The sequence below is a fragment of the Trichosurus vulpecula genome, chromosome 6 (assembly GCF_011100635.1).
Source record: "Trichosurus vulpecula isolate mTriVul1 chromosome 6, mTriVul1.pri, whole genome shotgun sequence".
Classification (NCBI taxonomy): Eukaryota; Metazoa; Chordata; class Mammalia; order Diprotodontia; family Phalangeridae; genus Trichosurus; species Trichosurus vulpecula.
In genome coordinates, this window is record NC_050578.1 from 137,014,343 (window position 1) to 137,033,198 (window position 18,856).

Below are 18,856 nucleotides of genomic sequence, written 5' to 3' on the forward strand. Positions count from 1 at the left end.
GGAGAGGAGAGAGCAGAGATGGGGGAGAGAGAAAGAGGCCGAGAAACAGAAAGAGACAGACAGACAGACAGAAAGGGAAGAAGGAGAAGAAGAAGAAGAAGAAGAAGAAGAAGAAGAAGAAGAAGAAGAAGAAGAAGAAGAAGAAAAGAAGAAGAAGAAGAAGAAGAAAAGAAGAAGAAGGAGAAGAAAAGAAGAAGAAGGAGAAGGAGGAGAAAGAGGAGGAGGAGGAGAAAGAAAGGCAGAAAGGCAGAAAAAGAAAGAAAGAAAGGAAGGAAGGAAGGAAGGAAGAAAGAAAAAAAGGAAGGAAGGAAGGAAGGAAGAAAGAAAGGAAGGAAGGAAAGAAGAAACAGAGAAACAAAGAAACAAAGAAACAAAGAAAGGAAAGGAAATGAGCTGGAGAAGGAAACGGCAAATCACTCCAGTATATTTGCTAAGAAAATTTCAAATGAGGTCACAAAGGGTCGGACACAACTTTCTTTTTTTTTTTTTTTTTTTTTTTTTTAAATGCAATTTATTTCTTTAACATATTTGGTTTTCAGCATTGATTTTCACAACAGTTTGAATTACAAATTTTCTCCCCATTTCTGCCCTCCCCCCCCACTCCAAGATGGCGTATATTCTGGTTGCCCTGTTCCCCAGTCAGCCCTCCCCTCTATCACCCCCCTCCCCTCTCATCCCCTTTTCCCTTCCTTTCTTGTAGGGCAAGATAAATTTCTACGCCCCATTGCCTGTGTATCTTATTTTTTAGTTGCATACAAAAAGTTTTTTTGTTTTTGAACATCTGATTTTAAAACTTTGAGTTCCAAATTCCCTTCCCTCTTCCCTTCCCACCCACCCTCCCTAAGAAGTTGAGCAATTCAACCTAGGCCACACATGTATTATTATGTATAACCCTTCCACAATACTCATGTTGTGAAAGGCTAACTACATTTTGCTCCTTCCCAACCCATCCCGCTTTATTGAATTTTCTCCCTTGACCCTGTCCCCTTTCCAAAGTGTTTGTTTTGATTACCTCCACCCCCATCTGTCCTCCACTCCATCATCCCCCCACCTTTTATTTTTTTTTATCTTCCTCCCTCTTCTTTCCTGTGGGGTAAGATACCCAACTGAGTATGTATGGTATTCCCCCTCAGGCCAAATCTGATGAGAGCAAGGTTCACTCATTCCCCCCTCACCTGCCCTCTCCCCTCCTCCCATAGAACTGCTTCCTCTTGCCACCTTTATGCGAGATAATCCACCCCATTCTATCTCTCCCTATCTCCCTCTCTCAGTATGTTACTCTCTCATCCCTTAATTTCATTTTATTTCTTTTAGATATCTTCCCTTCATCCTCAACTCACCCTGTGTCTGCTCTCTCTCTTTTACATATATATATATACACATACATACACATACATACATATACACATAGATACATACATACATACACATTCACTTATATATATACTTAAACATATATATATATGCATATATATATGCATATTCCCTTCAACTACCCTAATACTGAGGTCTCATGAATCATACTCATCATCTTTCCATGTAGGAATGTAAACAAAACAGTTCAACTTTAGTAAGTCCCTTGCAATTTCCGTTTCTTGATTACCTTTTCATGCTTCTCTTGATTCTTGTGTTTGAAAGTCAAATTTTCTATTCAGTTCTGGTCTTTTCATTGAGAAAGCTTGAAAGTCCTCTATTTTATTGAAAATCCATATTTTGCCTTGGAACATGATACTCAGTTTTGCTGGGTAGGTGATTCTTGGTTTTAATCCTAGCTCCATTGACCTCCGGAATATCGCATTCCAAGCCCTTCGATCTCTTAATGTAGAAGCTGCCAGATCTTGGGTTATTCTGATTGGGTTTCCACAATACTCAAATTGTTTCTTTCTGGCTGCTTGCAATATTTTCTCCTTGATCTGGGAGCTCTGGAATTTGGCAACAATATTCCTAGGAGATTTCTTTTTGGGATCTATTTGCAGAGGCGATCGATGGATTCTTTCAATTTCTATTTTGCCCTGTGGCTCTAGAATATCAGGGCAGTTCTCCTTGATAATTTCCTGTAAGATGGTATCTAGGCTCTTTTTTTGATCATGGCTTTCAGGTAGTCCAATAATTTTTAAATTATCTCTCCTGAATCTATTTTCCAGGTCAGTGGTTTTTCCAAGGAGATATTTCACATTGTCTTCCATTTTTTCATTCCTCTGGTTCTGTTTTATAATATCCTGATTTCTCATAAATTCACTAGCTTCCACTTGCTCCAATCTAATTTTTAAAGTAGTATTTTCTTCAGTGGTCTTTTGGACCTCCTTTTCCATTTGGCTAATTCTGCCTTTCAAGGAATTCTTCTCCTCATTGGCTTTTTGGAGCTCTTTTGCCATTTGAGTTAGTCTGTTTTTTAAGGTGCTGTTTTCTTCAGTGTATTTTTCAGTATTTTTTTGGGTCTCCTTTAGCAAGTCATTGACTTGTTTTTCATGGTTTTCTCGCATCCTTCTTATTTCTCTTCCCAATTTTTCCTCTACTTCTCTAACTTGCTTTTCCAAATCCTTTTTGAGTTCTTCTATGGTCTGGGGCCTGTTCATGTTTTTCTTGGAGGCTTTGGTTGTAGGCTCTATGACTTTGTTGTCTTCTTTAGGCTGTATGTTTTGGTCTTCTTTGTCACCAAAGAAAGAATCCAAAGTCTGAGACTGAATCTGGGCACGTTTTCGCGTCCTGGCCATATTCCCAACTAACTAACTTGACCCTTGAGTTTTTCAGTGGGGTATGACTGCTTGCAGATTACAGAGTTCTATGTTCTACGTTTGGGGGGGAGGTGCCAGCTCTGTCAGAGCCGCACTCCTCCTTCCCCAAGGACCCCCAGTCCAGACTGGGCTCAGACCTTCGGCAGGCTGTGCACCCCTGCTGCGATCCGCCACTTAATTCCTCCCACCAGGTGGGCCTGGAGCCGGAAGTAACAACAGCTGTAGCTGCCCCCCCTCCGCTGCCCCCGGGGCTGGAAGCCGAACCGCGAACTCCTTCCACTCCCGCAGCTTTTCCCACTAACCTTCTCCGCAGTCTTTGGTGTTTGTGGGTCGAGGGGTCTGGTAACTGCCGCAGCTCACATATTCAGGGCGCTAGGGCCCCCTCCGCCCGGCTTCCGGTCTGGATCGTCCACGCCGCTCAGGCTGGGCTCTGCTCCACTCCGTTCCCAGCTCCCAGCTCCCAGCTCCGTGTGGAATAGAGCTCACCCAGAGACCATCCGGGCTGTCCTGGGCTGGAGCCCTGCTTCCCTCTGCTGTTCTGTGGGTTCTGCCGTTCTAGAATTGGTTCAGAGCCATTTTTATAGGTTTTTGGAGGGACTTGGGTACGGAGCTCACTCTAGTCCGTGCTTACCAGCCGCCATCTTGGCTCCACCCCCCCGGACACAACTTTCTAATTCAAATAGAAATGGATCCCTGCATATTGAATTTGCAAACCACAAGTGAACATTATCTGTATTGCATTGTATTTTTATTTATTTTGTTAAGCATTTCCCAATTATACTTTAATCTTGCTTGGAGTGCACTGGGGAGTTTTGTAGCTGCTTATGCCCTGCTAGCCATGAGTTTGACACCTGTGAAGTAAACCATCAAACCCAAAATACTTTTTTTTTCATCTTGGATTTGAATAATTTTAACTTTAACTGGATTATGTTTAATCATCATGAAATGCTTGGAGTTTGAATCATATTCTGTATGTGCTGCAATATGACTAGCTTTGTATTTATTTATGACATTTGAATTTAATTCCTTTGATTCCAGAAAGATTTTATCTCATTATCACTGCTACCACATATCAGATTCCAATGATATCTGCTGCTCAGCACTGTCAATTTCTTAACCTTACCCTGTACAATACTTCCTTCAAATAGAAGACAGCATAGAAGAGATTGTCAAAAATGACAATTGTTGGAGGGGCTGTGGTAAAATAGGCACACCGCTACATTTTTGATGGAGTAATGAAGTGGTCTAGGCATTTTGGAAAATAGTTTGGCACTATTTCCTCCCTTCTAAATCATCACATTTTTCATGCAATGATCCTATTAGTAGACTCATATCCCAAAGAGATAAAAGAAAGAGGACAAAGATACATTAAATGTATGTGTAAAAGGTCTATTTGCAGTGGATAAAAACTGTAAATAAGGGGATACCAATAAATGGGAAAATAACTGAATTAACTGGGAAAATGGTACATAAAAGTAGTGGGATTTTATTGTCTTACAAGAAATAAAGAAAAAGACAGATTAGGAGAAACTCAGGAAAAGTTGTATATATTGATGCAGAGTAAAGTGAGCAGAACCTGGAGAACAATTTATACAGTAACAACATACCATTTTTCTTTTGACTCAGAAAACACTCTATCAAATATAATTTCTATATAAATTTTGTGATGAAAAGTCTTCAAGATGATCCTCTTAAAAGCTGTATGTATATATGTATGTGTAGAGAAGCTCCAATGATCAAGACCTAAATGAAGCAACCAATTCTACTTCCCCATAGTAACACAATCAAATTGGAAAGAAGTTCAGAAGCCAACTGATCCAACTCATAAAAATAAAGAACACATTTTATATTCTTCCCTCAAACTGAAGTCAATCTCTTGGGGGAATTTCTACTTTTTTATATTGTCTTATAATTATTTTCCTCATATTAAATTGCCCTGGTCTGGAGGATTGTTTAGTATTAAAATTAGAGAGGGGACCCATGTTTCCTTCTTTTAGCATGAATAAATCAGTCTTCGAAAATGACCTCCATTTCACTCAAGACAAGGAAATGTGTGTGTGTGTGTGTGTGTGTGCGCGCGCGTGCATGTGTGTGTGTGTGTGTGTGTGTGTGTGTGTGAGACTTTGCCCTGGCTCTCTTAAAGCCTTAATCCTTTGTCTTAATACTATTATGACAAAACTGGTGGTTCTGTTGTAAGCTAACCAATCATAAAATTCTATAGCAAAAACGAAATAAAGATGTGCCCATCTCCAAGGACAATACAAATAGAAATTATCTGTTTGTCTTAGGACATTAAAGGATTCCTTCAGACTCTGTAAAGAGGGGCTTCTTTATGTCAGAAAGTCTTCCTATAACTATGAGTATCTGTATTTTCTGTGTTCCTTAATAAAGTTTTCACTGATCTGTCTTGACGTATGGAAAGCTGTTCTTGTCATGACATTGGTTTAGGTCCAATTTGATCATCATGAATAAAGATATATTTCAATAGTCTTTTTGCTGGGATTTATCTAAAATGTTCATATTGATTTTCATTAGTGATATAGTTTTGGAGTTTTTTAATTATTTTGGATTTCTTTTGTTTTAACTTATAGCCATCACACCTATTTTGTGGAATCATTTGATAAACAGAGAATTTTCCTCTTGTTTCTTATCTTTCTGTATGAATGTCTAATTTTTGATGTTCTTGTTTCCTTGCAAAATCCTACTCTGATGTCTAATTGTGGCATAAAGGTGATGCTGGGATCTCCTTAGGCTTGCCTGTACAACATGAGTTCTGAATGGCTCTACCATGATTCAAAGGCTTGAATTATAGCCCTAGCAACACACCAAATATAACTGAGGCCAGCCTAGATAAATATTGAGAGGTTCAACTCAGTACACTGGACTTTTGGTGATGGATTCTTTGGCTGTGGAAATCCATGAAAAAAAACAAAAAAAATGCAAAATGGTTCAGTCCTGGGTCTTTCATTTCTGCAGGAAAGGTGGGAGAATGGCAAAAATGGGGGAAGGGGGACATAAGATTTTTATATTCTCTGCAAAATATTTTGTACTCTGTGATTCTTTTTTTGTAGCAATTGACAAATAAGTAGACATACTGGAGGAGTTGAATCCTCCCGAGCTCGACATTTTCACCATAAAGGAAACTGAAGAACAAAGTTATAGTTAAAAGAAAGGATAGATCACAAATTTTTCTTGGAGAGGAAAAGAAAGGAGTTGGTGGAGTTGGTTTCTTGGTATGCTCAAAGGTGACAAGAAGCTTGATTTCATGGGATATTTGCCTAATCTCTGCCTTCCCCCATGTTGAAAGAGCATGTGCTGAATGATGTGGAGTCCACAAAAAATTGGAGCATATGCGCATGCTCAAGCACACACACACACACACACACACACACACATATCTTATCAGTTAAGGGAGAACTACACCTAACAAGGCAATCAGCATCAGCACTAAGCCTCATTAGGTGCTTCAACACTAAAAAAACTTCAACCTGTGTTGAGAAGTCTGATTTCAAATGTAGTTGTATTTTCAATATTTTTTCTAATAGTTTTATTTCTTTTTCAAAGTCTTCTGAGATTTCTTGCTATTATGCCATGATTTCTGAAGCATCTGAAGAACTGTCTTTTTAATTAGGAAATTCTGATTCCCTTTCCTTGGTAGTATAATAGCAATCTTGTTATGCTCTGGTATGTTTGATTTTTTTCAATCCTTTAAAATATGCTCTTCTTTAAAAACTTTATGAACTCATTTGTTTATGAGTTAGTGTTTTTCTTGGATTTTTGAGGCTCTCTCCCTTGGTATTTTTTTGGTCTTTCAGACTTTCTCTGGTATTCTTAGTCCCTTATCTCGTTTCGCCACAAAATCTTTCACCTCTCTTCTATATATGATTCCATAGATTTACCTCAAGACAGAATCCTTGGTCCCTGACATTTGGAGGTTTAGAGGAACTAACTCTGGATCCCTGACAAAGTAAACTTGGAACAGGGTTAACGAGTTGGCCTCAGTTTGCTTTTCACTCCCCTTTTCCTACACCAGAAGCCCTTTCCCTTCCAGCCAGCCTTTCACTTAGTGCTGTACTTCCTGAATATTCTGTTATTTCCCCCATTTCACCTCCCACCCCCCTCAGGTTTCTTCTTATATGTGTTGGCAGAACCAATGCATGATCTCTCTTATCAAGTCATCAGAGTTAATGCCGAAGAAGACAAGAGCATGGCTGAACCTAGAATCACAAACATAAAATTCCTTGTATTCTAAGAATGTGTGTTCCACAATGGTATTTCATGATTTTTAACCTCATATACTGTTTTGGTATTCTTACCTTATGGATTCTCCTTTGGTTATTCTATAATTGTTGCATCATTCCTTTAAAAATGGATGAGAGAGAAGTTTGCATTGAACATCTCCTCTGGGATCTTATTTGTCATCTCTGCAGACCTCAACTCAGTGTTAATTCAAATCAATTCAAGTAAGTCCAATTCAAGTCAAGTGTTTCTTTTCTATTCACAATTTGTGTGACCTTGGACAAGTTACTTAACTACTCTGAGGCTCGTTTTCCTCATTTGTAAAGGGAAGGAATTGGACTATTTTATTATATCTTTTCCAGTTCTAAATCTATAAACCTATGATCCTCCATGTAAGCACAATGCTTAAGAGGGAAATGGTAAATAATAAAGCATTCTATCATGAGTGCAATTAGTAATATCATATCTACATAGTAGAGAACTGTTATATAACCAATAAATATCATCTATTACCATGCGTGTGGAATTAGAGTAATCAACACAGCCCCTAATCTGCTAGCCTTGGTGTTTTGCCTGGGTCACTTCCAGGGAGACATTTGTTTTGGCTCAATTATAAAGGACTTTTGTTTTGGGATATTGCAACAAGCCCTTTTTGGTCCCCCTTGTTCTCCATGATGGTAAGGGGAGCCATGCCTAAGAAAATAAGCCACTGAGCCTATATGAACTACCCATTCAGTGTTCTTTAAGAGAATTTACTCCATGCTCTCCCATTTTCTGACTTCTTATTTTGATATCATGCCACTTGGTACTCAGGCAGCCTCTGTCTCACATAGCCCAACCAGTAAAGTCAGAATTTCTTCCTGCTCCCATCTTTGTCCCCACAAACATGGTGACTACAAAAAGCATGACAGTAAGAACATATGTTTTCCTGTGTGAGATGAAGATTGGATCTGAAATTCCTACATGATTCATCTGCTTTGTGTTTCATTTCCTTAGCACAGGTGGTGAAACAGTAATTCCAAGGTTTCTAGCCTTGGTAGCTAGCTTGTTAGTTCAAGAAGTCAGAAGCTCCTGGATTCATAGGGTGGTTGACTAGAAGAAGGTGTATACAGTACTATTCCATTACATTCATGCCCCATAATTTGTACAGACATTCCCCAATTGATGGGCACATACTTTGTTTCCAATTTTTAGTTCTCACAAGAAGTGCTGCTGCAAATATTTTGGTATATATGAGGATTTTTTTTCTTTTTAATATCTTCCTTGAGCTATAAGCCCAGTAAGAGAATTTATGGTTCAAGGGATATATAAACATGTTAGTCACAATATTTGATTAACTCTAAATTGTTTTCCAAAATAGTTGTGACATTTCACAGGTCCACCTACAATGTCTTGGCATGTCTATCTTTGCACAACCCCTCCAGGATTGACTGTTGCTATTGTTTGTCATTTTTTTGTCCATTTTCAGGGTGTGAGGTAAAAACCATAATATTTTTTAAAAATTTATTTCTCTTATCATTAGTGAGTGGGAGGATTTTTTTCCCCTGTGGTTGTGAATATTTTGTGATTCTTCTTTTGAAAACTGCTTGTTCCTCTACTTTGACCATTTGTCTGTTGAGTATGACTATTAGTCTTATGTATATTTATTAATTATTTATATATTTTGGATACTAGATCTTTTTTCAGAGAAATTTGATACAAAGTTTTCCACCGTCTGACTACTGCCCTTTTTATCCCAGATGCTTTAATGCTGTCTCTGCAGAAGCTGTTCATTTTCAAGTTCCCTCTTTTGCTATAATCACAATATTATATACCTTCAGTTACTTTTCTTATTCTTTAAGTCAGCTCTGTTCTTACTGACCCTCTTCCCTTCCCTCTTCATATCCTCTTCCCATATGATATTCCACCTTCCTCTCCTCCCCTTTAGCTAATCCTATTCCTTAGTTTTTACATTTCATTTTTTGTTCCCCTTTCCAAAAAGAATTTTCTCTCTCTTAATTTTCCATCTTCTTTTTCTGCTTACTCAACTCAAGGTCCTCAGGTATGAAGATGGGGAATAGGAATACCATGGGAATCTTAAGGGAAAGACCTTAGCTTAAAAAGACTAATGTCTCCCACTGCATGGTGTCATCATCAGTCATCCTGATCTATGTCTCCCCACTGGACTTCAATGACTAGAGAAGAGAGTGAGGCTGATGACTCTGCACATCCCTGCTCTCTCAAATCTAATTTACTTGCAAGTCAAAATATCACCAACAATGCTACTTGCAACTGCTCTGGAGCTGTAAGACCAACAACACCAACACACAGGAGGGCTGCCAGCACAGGTTCTTTGATATGCTTTTCAAAGGAAAGCAACTTTAGGGGGTTTACAATCTTACTTTAATCAAACATACATATATCATTCACTTAGTTCAGGGGCAAAAGCCAGCACCCTGAGCTTCAGAGCAAATACAAACAGAAATTACAAACAGAGAAAATATAAACAGAGCACACAATTCAACAGACAGGCTTTGTCTGATCAAGACATCACATACATTGTGACCAAAAAGAGAAGCACCAATATCTGGATTTTCAAATCTGGGGGTCTCTTAACAACTGCAACCCAGACTCATCTGGTCAAATCACACAACACTCTTCCAGTGAGTAAGAGCCCCAAAACAAAATGCCAACCTCAGATCTTATATCCCCTTCTCAGAGTCAGGGGGTGTCACAACCCTAAGACTCAAAGCTATGTGAACTAGGCTTTTTTGTTTCTTAAGCAGGCCAAAGACTCTTCATTCAATCAAAGAAATAAAAGACAACAAAAAGTCCATTTTGCTTGCTATTACATTTGAAAGGCAAGACTCATCAAAGGTACTTGATTACCTTGGCATTCCAAAAGAGAAAATAAAAATGTCTCACCCTAATTACCATAACACCCTCCTGATGTCAGTGGTCCTCTTAAAGAAGAAATAATGAACAACAACAGCAGCAAGGAGAGATGAGGGATTTTAGAACAGTCATTGTTGCAAATGAGATAGTGAATAAATTGGAAAAGAATAAAATGATTGCCTTGCTGTAGCAAGGACCCAGTTAATTAGGAAATGCAAAGTTGTAAATGTAAATATAAGTGGTTTTGTACATACGATTCATTTCTCTCTCCCCTTTCCATCTTTAAGTCAAGGAATACCTCCTAATGAGTGATGGTGTGAGGTCAAAAGGTATAGTACACAGGTTAGTGACTTTTAGATGGGTTGAGATCTGCATATGGAGCATGTACCCACATCAATAAGTCCTGGGATGCATGCAGTCATTGAAGTATGAGTTCAACACTTAATTAAAAATCCTCAGCAAGCCAACATTGTCACTGGCATCAGCATTTTCCCCAGTGGCATTCTTTGCTTGGATTTAGACAGGCCTATTGCCCACAGATGGCATTTAGGGCTTCAGGCTACAGGGTTTGCTACATTTCAAATAAGATGCACATATAAAGGGCCAAATCCATTGTCATTCCAGACCCTCCAGTACTTTTGGAACAAAGAAGGATTTCACCCCAGGGCCTGGGAAAGGTCTCAGATTAGATAATTGCATTCTGATTGCCTCAATTCCCCCTGACACTTTCAACTTGCTCCAACATCCTTCTTCACTTCCTGTCCTACTGTAGGAGCCTAATTGGTATGTCATGTAGATGCTTGCTGGCACCACTTGCCAATTTTCCATGTCTCCTATGAAAAAAAATGGTTGGTATTCTGGGCTGATTGTAAAGAGGACTGTATGCATGTGCATGTATATATAAGCTTGAGCATCATTTATTATGGAAGGTCTCCATTTGTAAAAATGATGATGTATGGGTTTGCTAAATCATTTTGCTGAGAAAATAAGATACTATCTCTATATGATCTCTACCGCAGAAACTCTAATTAAAGAAGTTAAGTCTTTATCTCTAATTTTTTTTTAGCTTAGTCCAATTCGATAAGATTTGTTAAGTGCTGTTCACTGCACTAGACAAAAGGGATTCGGAGACTAAAATTTAATCATCTCTGCCCTCAGGGAGTTTAGATATTACTGGGAGAGGGGAGCACTAAAGGAGTAATTTATATGGAGAACTTAATACAAAATATGTGCAAAATGAGAGACAGAGAATTAGCTTCAATATGCTGAGGGGACTGGCCAGTGAAGCCACTTCACATGAGCATTTGTGATGTTTGAACTGGACTTTAGTGTGTTCATGTATTATTTCTAATCTGTTTACCATATGAAGAAGAGGACTTTTTTGATTGGCTGTTGAGTTGGAACTGAGATCACACTTAAAGCCTTTTCTATAGTCACCCTTACAGAGAGGAGACAACATACATACATACATGCGCATATATAACATGTTTATATACGCATGTATATGCACATATGCACACATATATGTGTGCTTCTATATATAACATATATGTGTGTATACACACATGTAGATACATCAACTGTCTAAAAGATTTCACATTTTCTGGCTGGCTGGTTTGAGTGAGGCAGCAATACTGTAAGCTTCTGAGTAGGGAGAGTATTGGAAACCTTCCCACCTATAAATTGGGTCCACTGTTCATTGCCCTTTTTCATTTGATCTTTCCTGTTTTTAGACGAAATAATATTTGAAGCTATCAAATGAGTAAGCTTAGAAAGGTTGGAAAAGTGGGCACTCCAAGTTTAGAATCTAGAATCCGGGCAAGGATTTGCTTAGGAATGAGCATGGGTGGAGAGCAACTGAGGCCCTTCAGGGTGACCTGAAGTAACAGCAATTGAGACTGATTTATCCATCAACTGTGGCAAATTTAGAAATGTGTTTGGTAGTAAAAGCTCCAAGTGTGATCCCTACCTGCTGAGGTTATAGATTACAGAATGCAAACCCCACCACACTCATTCCTAAATGGAGAACATACTTTGCAACTTTCTTTTCTTGCTACAGCTTTACAATGAATTTTTGTTCTTCTTCAGTTGTTTCACTGGTGGCCAACTTTCCGTTACCCCATTTGGGATTTTCTTGGCAAAGATGCTGGAGGGGTTTGTCATTTCCTTCTCCAGCTCATTTTACAGATGAGGAAAGTGAGGCAAACAAGGTTAAGTAAAAACCCCTTTATAAAAGCTAATTTGTGTTAATTTGTTAAATGTTAGCTAACAAGTATTTATTAATCACCTACTATATGCTAGATGCTTTGCTAAGGACTGGAAATAAAAACACAGTCCCTACCCTCACAGAGTTCACATTCTAATGGGGAAAAAACTTGCAAAAAGCTAAGCACACATATATATGTATATACACACACACATATATATATATATATATATATATATATACATATACACATGTACACATGTGATGTCTATTTATATTTAATGTTGATTCAGTATATATGCGCATGTATATATATATATATATATATATATATGCTGTATGATAATTAATCATGATGTAATATAATGTAACAAAATTCTAATCAGTGGTAACCTCAGAGAGAAGGCATTAGCATTGAGAGGGAATGGAAAAGACTTCCTAGAGAAAGTGGGATTTAGCTGAAATTTGACAGAAGTCAGTGAAGCCAGGAGGCAAAGGAGGAGAGAGATCATTCTAGGCATGGGGAACAGCCAGAGAAAAACTCAACAATAGCAGATAAAGCATCTTGTGCAAGGAATGTGAAGGAGTGAGTGTCACTAGATTTTAGCATATGTGGCAAGGAATTAAGAGTAAGAAGATTGGCAAGGTCAGAATGGGACAAGATACAAAGGTTTTCAAAAGCCAAACACAGGATTTTTTTGTTTGATGCTGGAAGTAATCCAGAAATTGGGATCTCATGACTACAGTGCCAATTCAATTAGTGATACCACAAGATCCCATTTTACCAGCATTTCCAGGTTCTTGCCAGGCCTTAATAGCTACCATGTCCCTGGTGTCCATGGCTTACCCTATTCTTTCTCCTCAGAGTCGCTCTTGTTGAGGCTTGCCTTTTCCTCTACCCATCCCTCCCTCTCTACTCTCTGTTCTCCATCACAGTTGCATTTATCATCTGATGCCACAACTGTCCTCCTGGCCACCTTCCTTTTTTTCTCCCTCCCCCAACTACTTTTGACTCAAGTGAAAATGTGCCTCGTTTTTGATTCTTTATAGAATAATGTGAAAGGAAAAAATAAAATACTCAATAATTCCTCTGGAAATATGAAATACAAGCCAATTGGTAAAAAAAAAAAAAAAGAACTGTGAATTTTATGAGACAAACCAAGAAGTCAAGTCAATAAGCTTTCATTAAGTTCATTCATTAAGACATTGTGCTAAGTACTGGGTATACAGAAAAAGACAAAAATAGTCCCTCTCCTTAAGTAGCTCACAATATGTGTATGTGTTGGGGGTGGAGATAATATGCCGAAAACTACATACAAACATACATATGTGCTAAATTGGAGGCAATCTCAGAGCCAACATATGTTGTTGTTTTTTTTTGAAAGGAGGATTGAGAAAGACATTTTACAGAAAACTGAATTTTATCTGAGACTTGAAGGAAGCAGGAAGCAGAAACGAGGAGGGGAGGAATTTTTGGCATGGGAAGGACAGAGAAAATAGTGAAAAAATTGAAAATAGAGGATCTTATGTGAGGATCTGCATGGAGGTCAGAGCCACTGTCATATAGAATATGTGGAAAGGGGTTATGTTTAAGAAGATTGGAAAGGTAAGAAGGGGCCAGGTTGTGAATGAAATGATGAATGAGAATTATAACTGGGGCATGTCAACTGCAGCATTACCTCAGGGTGCTCAAATTAAGATGGAACTAAGAAGACTCAGAGGCCTTCAACAACATAGAAACCATTGAGCTTAATATATAGCAAGTAAATAAATAATTTTACCTTGCTTTCTTTTCTAGAGCTTAACACAATGCCGAGCGTATAGTAAGTGCTTAATAAATGCTTATTGTCTGACTGAGTCAAAATAGAAACTCACTTGATATGTTTTCTTGATATAGCTGCTACACCAAGTGAGGTGCTTTCTGCCCTCCCCCCCATTTTAGCAGTTTTCCTCTGTCCCAGGGATTATACCCAAGGGAACTTATATTAGAAGGTTTCTGCCTTTCCATTTTTTCTGAATTGACGTAGGTTGATTTGGTGACCATTGCCATGCTGCTGGACCCAAGACAATTTTATGAATCTCTTCCTAGATGATAGAAGCATGCTAATTATAGCTTTGCCAAGAATATAGTTTATAAATTGTATAAAATATGAATGAGCATCTTGTCATGGACAATATTTTTCAATAGAGGGCCAGACTCAATAATGTAGTTCTAAGAGAAAGGGAGAGAGAGAAAGAGAGAGAGAGAGAGAGAGAGAGAGAGAGAGAGAGAGAGAGAGAGAGAGAGAGAGAGAGAGAGAGACACAGAGACAGAGAGACAGAGAGAGACAGAGAGACAGAGAGAGACAGAGAGACAGAGATAGACAGAGACACAGAGAGACAGAAACAGAAACAGACAGACGGAGAGACAGAGACAGAGAGACAGAGACAGACAAACAGAGACAATTTGGCTCATTGTACTAAAAATGAATTGATAGACACAACATTGTGCTTCAGGAATCCTCTTTTGTACTTACTCTTTGTATGTTGCATGGTATACTGCCATGGAACATTATCTGGGAAATATCCTAATTATGAGAGGGTGAAAAAACCCAGAGGAGCCCTTGAATAACTTGGAATCAGTACAAAGAAATGACAAGTCGCTACTGAACCCAAGTAAAGAACACACAGTGCTCATGTTTTCGAGACCACATAACTCACTTAGATGAGAGACTTCATATCAAGGGAAATGAGTTCAGGTGTGGCTGCATCAAAGGACTGACTTTTTGAAGAGTGCCATGTTTCATGGTCCCTACTTTCCTCTCACTTGTAGCTCTGGGAGTCTAAAGCAAAAATGTGAAGAATTCAGGTGAAACAAGCTACAAACATTCCATTTTCAAGGCATTTGTTGGGCATATATTGGAAATGGGAAACTAAAGAATGGCTGGTTTTTCAAACTAGTGCAGACAAGTATTTTTTATATTTGACTATAAGTTTCTATATTATCAAAATCTTATGAAAAAAATGTGCAAAATCATGTGTTAATCACTGAGCAAATTGCTTAGAATTATTATTATAATCCTTTTATCATGTTCTTTTGCTCCGTAATTTCTTAAGCCCCTACTATGCGCTAGGGACTGTTAGGCACACCAAGAGGAAAGAGACAATTGTTCCTGATTAAGAAGCTTATATTTTATAGAAGGATATAACATGTAAAGAGATAAAAAAGGCTAACCTAACTGAAGGAGGCATTGAGCAGGAATATCTAAAGGGATTAGCAGTGACTTCCAGCTGTGAGTAAAATGACTTCCAGAAGGTTAAGTGACTTGCCCCAAGTTTCACAAGTAGTGAGCATCCAGGGAAGTCCATTCTTCTGTTGCATGCATTGTCACTAGCAGTTTCCCATCCTTGGAACTCTCTCACTTCCCAATTTTGCCTCCTGACTTCTCTGCAGTCCCACCTTCTGGAAGAAGCATTTCTCATTCTCTCCCAATGCTAGTGTCTTCCCTTTCTTGACATTTCCAATTTTTCTTACCTATATCTGGTTTGTACATAGTGGCTTGCATGTTGTCTCCTCCATTAGACTGTTAGCTCCTCAAAAGCACAGACTGCTTGGCTCCCATTTGGTGTATCCCCAGCATTTAGCAGAGTACCTGGTACCTATGAAGCATTTAACAAATGTTTCTGTACTTGATTTAATCTGGGTCCTCTACTTCTAGAACCAGTGTTCTTTCTACTGTATCACATTTTGGTCAGATTTGGCCTCCCTGTACATTGCTAAGTTGTGCTTCATTACAATTTGCTATTTTTATTTTTTTGCTATATTTACAATTTGCTATCCCCCATGAAAAGTCAACTTTAGACTGACCATCTATAATTTAAGATTTCAGAGGTTAGGCTAATAAATTACTAAGTATTTAAAAGTACACGCTAAGAAAGACAAAATAAAACATACTTCAGCAATTGGCTCAGGATTGGTAGGCTATTTGAAGATGAGCAATGATGTCATCAGCACGGGAGAATTCTTAGCATGGGGACTCCCTCCACCAACACTGATAATGGGGTGATAACAGTAGTAGTAGAAGTAGTAGTAGTAGTAGTAGTAGTAGAAGTAGTAGTTGCTGTTGAGTCATGTCTTTGTGTTTCCTTTGGGGGTTTCCTTTGCAGAGATACCAGACTGGTTTGCCATTTCTTTGCCCAGCTCATTTTTACAACAGATGAGGAAACTGAGGCAAATAGGTTAAATAACTTGCCCAGGGTCACACAACTAGTAAGTGTCTGAGCCCAGATTTGAACTCAGGAGGATGAGCCTTCCTGACTCCAGGCCCAGGACTCTATCCACTGCACCAAGTACTTGCCCTCCAGTAGTAGTGGTGGCAGTGGTAGTGATGGAGACAGTAGCAGCAGCAGCAGCAGCAGCAGCAGCAGCAGCAGTAGTAGTAGTAGTAGTAGTAGTAGTAGTAGTAGTAAATAACATTCATAGTACTTTAATGTTTGCAAGACACTTCATATAATCTTTTCTTTATCTTTGATAATAATTCTACTTTTATCTCCATCTTACAAATGGAGAATCTGAAAGAGAAAAAAAGTTAAGTTACTTGCTCAGTCACACAGATACTAATTAACTGAGGCAGGATTAAAAAGCAGGTCCTTCTGAATCTAAGCCCAACACTTTGTCCAGTATCCCACCCACCCACTTGCCAGTGTATGTTTTTTTGGAGGGGGGAAGGCAGGGCAATCAGGGTTAAGTGACTTGCCCAAGGTCACATAGCTAATAAATGTGTCACGTATCTGAGGCTGTATTTGAACTCAGGTCCTCCTGACTCCAGGGCTGGTGCTCTACTCACTTCGCCACCTAGCTGCCCCCAATGCACTTTAAAAAAATGACAACCCATCCTCTTAGATAAGTCTTGAGGCACATAGAGCGTAAGTGGCTTTCTCAGGCTTCTATAGCTAGGAAAAGTCAGATATGAAGAAAAGTCTCCCTGACTTCAAGACCAGCACCCCAACCACTGACATGAGGCAACTTCTCTGCTATGATGATCTGAGATCCTCCAGTGAAACCCTCCTCTGATATTTCCTAAGACCATGAGAGTCACCCCACATTCTGTGATGTTTGGACCACAAAGCTCCAGTTCCAAAAGACTCTTTCAAGGTAGAAAGTTTCTGAGGAAAGGTGTGGTGACAGAATGTGTCTATCTACTAAGGAACAGCCTTGTAAGATTCTCATCATCTTGCCTACAGAGTGATGAGACTTTTAATCATGGCCACTCATGAGTCATGTACTAAGGCACAGAAGATCAGTGATCTATATCAGGCAAAACTGTCCCCTCTGATGGAATCACTGGTCTGTTAAATATTCAAGCACAATAATATCTTTAATAATGGTTTTTAAAAGCAGCTCCAGGATGGAATCTGACAGCTTGCTTCTCTGGAGTTATTCTTTCTTTGTAATGCATCACAGCCTGTTTCTACCTGCTATGTACTCCTCTAACTGTTCTTTGGGTTATACTGAACTTTAAATCTTCAGACACTAAAGGCTTTTGTGACTTGGATAACCAGAAGAATATTGGGTTTGGACTCATTGACATCATTCTGTGCAATTCCTGAAAGACAATCTAGTCCTCTCTCCTTCCATTCAATTTTGGGGAAGCTCATATTTCCTCATGGTCTATACAAGCTAAATGGAATGATAACAATTTCTGGGTGTTGCTGGAAAGTTGTTTACTCTTAAAATTATAAGAACAAGATTTGAGTATAATGAAAGAAGAGCTTTGTATAGGAAAGAACATTTTCATCAAAACAGTCATTATATACATAAATAGTATTTATACATATATATATACATATAAAAATATACATACACATATGCCTATGCTGGTGGATGTTCATGTGCACATACATGTATATATTTACATATATGCATATATTATAAAGGTAACTAGGTGTTGCAAAGAATATATCATTAGACGTGCAGTCAGGAATACCTGAGATCAAATCCCCTTCACTCACTTGCTAACTTAACTATGTGACCTTGAGCAAGTCACTTAAACACTTACAGACTTAGTTTCCTCAACTAAGTAAAAATAAGGACAATAACAGAAACTCTTTTGTGGGTTTATTGTGAGCATCAAATAAGATAGCATTTATTAAACACTTTGTAAACCTTAAAAGATTATATAAATGCTGGCTATTATATATACATACTATATTATGCTTATAACAATATGTAATATAATATTTATATATGTATAAGATATATACACACAAACCCATATATACATATATAAACGCAAACACATATTCAGACCCATGGTTTATTTTGACTTTACTTGTTTGGAAAAATAAAAACAGCAATGAAATACTATCATTTGAATTTTTGAAAATGCTTATTGTATTAATCTGTAACATCTTGGCCCACAAGTACTTCTTAGGCAAAGAGTATGTACGATCTAGTTACTACCCTGTCATATGTCTTGGGAGTATAGCCATCCTCTGTGTTGTTAGGTTTTTTTTTTTTCATGTTTCAGTAGACACGTGGGAACTCCTCTTAACTTTCCATAATAACCAATCAAAATTAATATTTGAACACTATGCATTGCCATCAATGAGTGGCTATTATAGATAACTGAGCTCTAGGCTGTAGGGAGTTTTTGCATGTTTGCTTTGTTTTGTTTTACACACACACACACACACACACACACACACACACACACGCACGCACGCGCGCACACACAAAAACACACTGGTGCTCATGGGCACCATTGATCCTGTTGTGGACCTCTAACCTTTGAAAGACAATGAGTTAGTTTTTAGTAATCTA